The sequence below is a fragment of the Wyeomyia smithii genome, chromosome 3 (assembly GCF_029784165.1).
Source record: "Wyeomyia smithii strain HCP4-BCI-WySm-NY-G18 chromosome 3, ASM2978416v1, whole genome shotgun sequence".
Taxonomy (NCBI): Eukaryota; Metazoa; Arthropoda; class Insecta; order Diptera; family Culicidae; genus Wyeomyia; species Wyeomyia smithii.
Window position 1 is genome coordinate 108,465,522 of NC_073696.1, and position 8,051 is coordinate 108,473,572.

The 8,051-nt window shown below is 47.6% G+C and overlaps 1 protein-coding gene across 3 annotated transcripts in view; it reads left to right on the top strand.

The window, feature by feature from the left end:
* Positions 1-8,051, top strand: part of LOC129727163 (uncharacterized) — a 399,476-nt gene that overhangs the window by 378,361 nt on the left and 13,064 nt on the right. The gene's annotated exons all lie outside the window — the stretch shown is intronic.

Sequence of the window (8,051 nt, forward strand, 5' to 3'; positions counted from 1 at the left end):
GAACAGGAGACAGCGATTAGTGCCGGTGAATGGGTAATGGTCGACGACAAGTGCCACGTCGACTATGCGTGCAAGAAAGCTTTCACGACTATAGCGGCATTATCGCGCATGACGGCAAATAACTCGGCGGTATTCAGCAGCAGGCGGAAGCTGCTAGCTAGCTTGGCAACGTCTATACTCAGGTATGGCGGGCCCGTGTGGTGGTACTTCCAGTCACCGCGGTAAACTGGAAAGCACCTGCAGGCTCATGTGCCTGAGTTATACGAGGCAATATGCGTCCTGAGATAGCCAGACGAATCGAGAGGCTCCATCGGGAAATTATCTACCACCTGACGCAGATACTCTCAGGCCATGGCTGCTTCAGGCAGTACCTGTACAAGTTTGGGCTCGTGGAGTCACCTATGTGTCCACAATGAGCGGGCGTGGAAGAAACCGCTGAGCATGTGCTATTCGATGGTTCTCGTTTCGCACAGTTAAGGAGCGAAATGTTAACAGTGAACGGGCCAAATACTACTCCGGAATACATAGTGGGAAAGATGTGCGAAGACGAGAGCACCAGCAGAGCAGAATCTGAAAATATCAATAATTAGAAGTATTTTAAAATATTTCTAACTTTTACACAGCTTTGCAGAAACTATAAATCACTTGAGTAATTTAAAAATGGCTTCAAACCCATAATTAAGATTTCTGACGTATTGTCGATTGGATTTATTGGGGAGTATATGAGCATTCCTGTTTTTGAAAGTCGTTGGTTTTGGTTTTCTAGATGTTCTACAACTACATCATCCCCAACGTGCACTGCCCTCACGAAGACCCGGTGTAAAAGCGTTCAATGTGCAACTGGAATAACTCTACGACAGCTGACCGCCTCGAGATATCTAGATCGTCGTCGTAGGCATGAGCGCTCAGTTTGGAAGTCACGAAATGTACAAAACCTTGATTGGCCCACACAACCTGCACACCGAGACGAACCACAACGGCTAGCGGTGCGTTAACTTTGCAGCTTCCTGAGGACTGGTACTCCGAAGTACCTTCATTTTCTGCAAAAACATTCACGAACCACTTGGAGATCCCCTAACCAACATTACTTACTTTACTTTTAAGGCGACAGACCGATTATCGATCCAGTGCCGAATCCAGAATACGTCGCAATGTCCCTCGGTCTTGGGCTGCTATCCTCCAATCGCCCCTAACACCTATTTCGCGTGCATCCTCGTTGACAGCACACATCCAACGAGTGCGGGGTCTACCTCGAAGTCGACGACCTCTATTGGGATTCCTGCTAAATATAGTTTTCGATTGACGCTCATCCGGCATTCTCGCTACATGCCCAGCCCACTGAAGCCTGCCGTGTTTTATCCGCTTGACTATATCCGCCGATTTGTATGCCTGGTACACTTCATGGTTCATGCGTCTGCGCCAAACACCATTTTCTAGTTTGCCGCCAAGGATTGAACGCAAAATCCTACGCTCAAAAACACCAAGATCTCGCCGATCAGCCTATTTCAGCGTCCATGATTCATGGCCGTAGAGAGCCACCGGAAAAATCAGTGTTTTATAGAGTGCAAGTTTAGTACGGATTTGCAGACTGCGGGACCTTAGCTGGTTACGTAATCCGTAAAAGGCCCTGTTTGCGGCTGCTATCCGCCTCTTTTTCTCACGGCTATCCTCGTTGGCACATGTCACTAATGTTCCCAGGTAGATAAATTCGTCAACTACTTCAAATGTTTCTCCATCTAGCACCACCGCAGCACCAACACCCGAAGGACTACCACGCACTCTGCCAGCCACCATGTATTTCGTTTTGGCAGAATTTATGACGAGCTCTACTCTCGCAGCTTCCCTCCTGAGAGGTCCGAAGGCCTCTTCCACAGCTCTACGGTTGATACCAATGATGTCGATATCGTCCGCTAAACCGAGAAGCATGTGCGACTTCTTAATTATGGTGCCGCTTCTCTGCACACCAGCCCTCCGTATAGCACCTTCCAATGCAATGTTGAACAATAAGTTCGACAGCCCGTCGCCCTGCTTCAAACCATCTAACGTCACGAACGAGTCCGATATCTCACCGGCTATCCTGACGCTTGATGTAGAACCTTCAAGGGTGGCACGAATCAGCCTAATCAGCTTTGCTGGGAAGCCATGTTCAATCATGATCTGTCATAACTCATTTCTCTTGACTGAATCGTACGCTGCCCTGAAGTCTATGAACAGATGGTGCGTCTGCAAGTTGTGTTCTCGAAATTTATCGAGGATTTGTCGCAAGGTAAACATTTGGTCCGTCGTGGAGCGTCCCCCTCGAAAACCGCATTGGTACTCGCCAACAAAGGTCTCCTGCAACGGCCTCAGTCTGTGGAACAGTATGCGGGAGAGAAGGTTCCCTTCAAATCTTTCCTCAATCCGTTCATCAACTTTCTGCGAGTACTCTGCAGCCACTCCTTCAGTTGATAGCCGCTGGTTGTTCAACTGCATCCTCCTCGTTGCCTTGGATTTCAGCACGTTGGACAGCCGGGCGCGGATTTTGGCTACTACGAGATAGTGATCCGAGTCAACGTTCGGTCCTCTGAACGACCTCACGTCTGTAACGTCTGAAAAGTGCCGTCCATCAATCAGAACGTGGTCAATTTGAGAGCAAAGCTCTCCATTCGGGTGCATCCAGGTGTGCTTACGTATGTTCCGGCGTGCAAAATAAGTGCTACATATAGCCATCCCCCTAACTGCAGCGAAATTAACAAGCCTCAGGCCATTGTCATTCGTAGTAGAGTGGAAGCTTTCCCTACCAGTTACGGGGCGGAAGAAGTCTTCCTGCCCGACCTGTGCATTTGCATCTCCGATGACAATCTTTATATCGTGTCCTGGGCACTCATTGTATGTCTTTTCCAGGAGCTCATAGAACTCCTCCTTTTCGTCATCGGGTTTCTCGTTGGTCGGTGCGTACACATTTATTAGGCTGTAGTTGAAGAATTTGCCCTTAATTCTCAACACGCATATACGGTCACTGATCGGCCTACATCTAATGAAACGCTTCATCTGTTTTCCAATTAGCACGAAACCGACTCCTCTTTCTGCTTTCACGCCGCCGCTATAGTGGATGTGGTACTTAAATGAAGTGTCCGCAATAGGATCTACTGCTCGGAACTCGCGTTCTCCCGATTTCGGCCACCGCACCTCTTGGATAGCTGCAACCTCCACATTCACCTTCCGCAGCTCTCTAGCCAGGATACTTGCGCGTGCCGGTTCGAGTAGAGTCCATACATTCCAAGTACCGAGTTTCCAATAATCGTTGTCCTTTTTCGTTCGCCTAGGTCCATGCCGATTATTCCGTTCCGTATTTATATCTGGATTGTTCGTAGTATTTAAAATTCAGTATGCTGCCTTACTAGGGCCGCGATACCTAGTCTCGCGACGGGGCAACCGTCTTTGATATAGCTGGCGAGACACCGCGTTTCATGATTCAGCAGCCCGCTCCGGATCAGACGCTGTTGTACGCCGCCCCTAACATGGGGGAACAGCCGCGTACATTCCCCCTTCCCAGTCAGCATACGACCAAAGTTTCCACCGGGGTTAGTTACCCGATCTCCGCTAAGGTTACTCGTATCCCGGTTGGCACCACGTGGAGGTTGGGATAGGAGTTGCTGGACAGAGGTGAATGACCACAATAGGATTTCAAGTGACACGTGTCCAACCATTCGCCAACTCCCTAACCAACCCTAACCAACATATAGCAAACTAAATTAACTCTGTTTCCATCGACAACCGGTTCTTCTTAGACATTATCAACATACGCACCAATCGCGGTATGGACATTGACTTGTACCACTACCTTCAACGGCTCAACATGAAGCAGCCTCAGGACTCCCAAGCTGCGAAGGAATACGCGCAATAGCTCGAAGCGGTACTACCCACGGTGGAGGGGCTTGGCGCATCACCTATTGAAGACGGGTGGTGCATGGGGGACCGAAATACCAACACCTGAAGTGGAGGCATCGACCGGCAGAAATGACCGGTATGACGGACAATGCGAGGAAGCGGTGAATGAGAAGAACCGAAACTGGGCGTTATATCGTGAAAAATCATGAGGGAGAACAAGGCCAAGTACAAACGGGCACGAAGCGACATGGCCACGTTTCTCAGGAGCTCAAGCTCAAGAAGGTTAACGGATGCAAGTGAGGTTGTCGACAGGTGGAAGGAGTACTTTGATGGACCAACCCAACTTCTAGCCGACACAGGGAGATTTTCTAAGAAGAAAAATCCTCGAGATCATGCCTTCTATTGCATGAAAAAGTAAAACTGTTGGCACCGGTCCTTTACTTAAAGAGTCATAACCTAGGGTCCTGGGTGGAGTCGCCTTCCCGGATGATTGACACAACAAGAACAGTGGCGGAACTAGACCGACGGAAAATAAGCCAAAACAAATATACGAAGCCGCCAGCAAAACACGACTGTTGAGCATGGAAGAGAGACCATGGTTAGTGAGCTAAACTGGGCCATTTGCAGGCTTTAGGAGTAGCTGTCAGACGAGTGGATGAAAGGAATCATCTGCCCCACATACAAAAAGGGTGATAGGCTGTAAAGCCGCAACTACTGCGGCATCTCGTTTACCAATAGCCGCCTACAAAACACTCTTGCAGATCCTTTTCCGTGGTCTATCATGTTTAACCAGAAGGTTCTTGGGCTAGTACCAAGCAGGTTTTTTGAAAGCTCCCGCAACCACGGACCAGATCTTTTAAATCTGACAAAGTTTACAGAAATGCCGCAAATACAACGTGCATCATATCATCATTGACAGTCGATCGATAACAGTTATGGCTAACGATGACGTGATTGATCAAGATCATCATGGCGCAAGTGCTACGGAGCAGGCATGTCCAAACCCACCACACCACACGCGTGTGTGTTTTGAGCGATACAACGGAGGGTATTTTAATTGCCCTTCAGTGCTTATACAAAACGAAAACCCACAGTGTTCTTAATAAAACAACCCTTCAGAAGCGACGGCAAACACAGGCCCGAGTGTTCCCGACGTCGTGAGCCCTCGGGAGCCCGCTGGCTAACACGTGTTTTCTCAAACGCTTCATTTTTACAAAACTACATTGGAAAAAAATATTGCAGGTGGTTGTATGCGATGACTACCGTCATTATTATACCATTGTCGATCTCGTCGTGGCGACCAATGCTTGTGTGTTCCCCGAAACTGCAAGCCCTCGGTTGCCTCATGTGCCTATGTTAAAAACCCTCGGCTCGTGTGTTAATGAATGGCTCTCCAGTGTTTTGTTTTTAGCTAGCGACGGAGGGTAATACGAATAGCCCTGCGTGGTGTGTTTGTTAGCAGATGGGCCACATGCGCTTTAGTGAGCTGTGTTTTCCCCATGCCTGCACGGGGTATGTGAGTGTTTTGGGGATAATCTCGAGTCCATTTTAGGGGCACAGAGGATTAAGATAAAGTGATGGACTTTCCTATTTGCTGTTTAGCATCGTCCTTGAAGGTGTGTTCTGGAGGGCGGGCACAAGGTCGGTTCAGCTTTTGGGTTTCGCGATGACTTTTACATGATAACACGTAATTTTACGAGGACGAAGGATGTTTCTGCGGATTTCTTTCACTGTTGCGGATGTTTCATAGAAATCCGAAGAATCCACGTGTTTAAATAATATAGTGTTGGCATCTCTACGCCCAAACCTAAGTCCGACTGAATGCCGAAGCCAGACGAATCAGACTGCTGATAAATGCATCGATAATGAAATACGTGCGAACATAAAGATTACAGTATTAGCCTGCCAGCTCTCTGAACTACGAGAAAAGTATGATCGTGGAGTCACTGGTGATCGCCTACAGTAACACCATATAATAAATCCAGCACATCAGGTTGTATATCGTGCTTTTCCCCACTTCGGACTCCTCGCGTGCTCCACAGCTTGTTCGTCACTCATAATCGTCATCCTGTTCCTGCTCTGCTCAGCCGGCTCCTCCCCGTTCAAAAGCGCCTGAAAAATCTCATTCCACCTGGTTGCAACCGTTGGTTTATCAATAAACAGGTTGCCGTCCTTGTCATTACACATGACCAGCACAGGGCAATTTCTGCTTCTGACACTGTTGACTGTTCTACAGAAGCGCCGCACGTCGTTTTGAGCATAGCTGTCCTCTGCGCTGGCGAGCACCTACTCCTCGTACTCGCGCTTCTTCCGACGGTGGGTTCTATTTTCGGCACCTCTGCCCCCTGTACCTTTCTCTGTTCTGACTACATCTCCACAGCCCTTTCATGTCTTCCACTCCTTCCTCCTGCTGTTCTGCGATCCGTTGATCCAGCTCTCTGGCGTATTCTGCTGCCATGCCATCAGCTCTCTCAGCCGCTGAATGTTGAAACGCGTCGTCCTCTCTGTACGAGATTTCAGCACGTTCAACAACCGTGCGCGGATCTTACAAACGACGGGATATAGTCAGAGTCAATGTTTGGTCCCCGAAAAGACCTAACATCAGTAACATCCGGAGAGTGCCGACCGTCAATCAGTACGTGATCGATCTGGAAGCAGGCTCCTCCATTTGGATGCCTCCAGGTGTGTTTCCGAATATTCAAACGTGGAAAACAAAAACTACACATGGCCATTCCTCTGGCCGCGCCAAAGTTTTAATTGGTTGAAGATTGGAGGCTATGCGTTCCATGGATCGGACGAGAGAAATCCTCCCTTCCAACTCGTGCGTTCGCGTCTCCGATGACGACTTTTACGTCGTGTTTTGGGCACTCGTCATAGATTCAAGCTTGTCAGAAAACTCATCTCATTGGATTCCTTGTCGTTCGTCGGTGCGTGGGTGTTGATTAAACTGTAGTTAAAGAATTTGTCCTCAATCTTCAACATGCATATACGGTCATCTACGGGCCTCCACCGGATGACTCTTGTTTTCTGATTTCCCAGCACTACGAAACAAACGCCCCGTTCCGCTGCTTTGCCGCCACTGTAGTAAATGGATGTGGTACTTGAAAGAAGTGTGTGCAATAGGGTCTGTTGCAAGGAATTTGGCCACCGAACCTCCTGAATCGCTGCGATTTCGACTCCTTGCCGCAGTGTTCTCGAGCAAGCAAGCCAGCCCGCGCCGGTTTATTGAGAGATCCGACGTTTCAAGTACCCGATTTCCAACCGTTTACCCTAATCTTTTTCAGTGTTTTTAGCCTAAGTCTTTGCCGATTGATCCGTTCCGCATTTCTAAATTCGTTGTTCGTGGTTAAAGAAAGGTTTCGGTATGCTAGCTTACCAGGATCGCGATACCTACATCCTGCTGATGGAGTTGCCATCTCAGGTGTAGCTGGCGGAATACAGCATTCAGCCGCCCGCTCCGGGTCAGACGCTGTTGTACGCCGCCCCTTGCATGGGGTCACAGCCGCGTATGACCCTCTTCCCAGTCAGCATACGACCATAATTTCAACCGGGGGTTACCCGATCTTCACTAAGGTTACTCGTATCCCGGTCGGCACCTCGTGGACGTTAGGATAGGAGTTGCAGGACAGAGGTGAATGACCACAATAGGATCTCAAGTTACGCGTGTCGAACCATTCGCCAACCTATCAGAGCACTAAAAATAAAAAAATGCACAAATATATGACCAACGTTTAATCATTGGAAGTGATTATTCGGAAACCCGAAAAAAATTGTTGAGAGAAATTCTAAATGAAGCCTTATAAATACATCAAATTACATCGTAAACTATTAATCAAAAACAAAAAAAAATCCACTGCTTGATCTGTAATTAATTGGGTATCAAAAATTTGTTAAACATTATTTGCACTTCATCATTTTCCTCAACATTCGCACCTTTAAGACACCATAAATTAACTCTTTAGTTTACACAGTACAAAAGTAATGGCCGGTAACTGATAGCGATAATTATCATTTCCTAAATACATATTATTTTTGAATATTATAAAATATCATTACATAATTACATAAGGTTCAAGAGCTATTAGTAAATAAATTTTCATTTTTGCAAATGCAAACAACAGAGTAGAACTATTGCAATCAGAAAATAGTAGGAGGGTGGTATTCAAGACACGACCGAATGA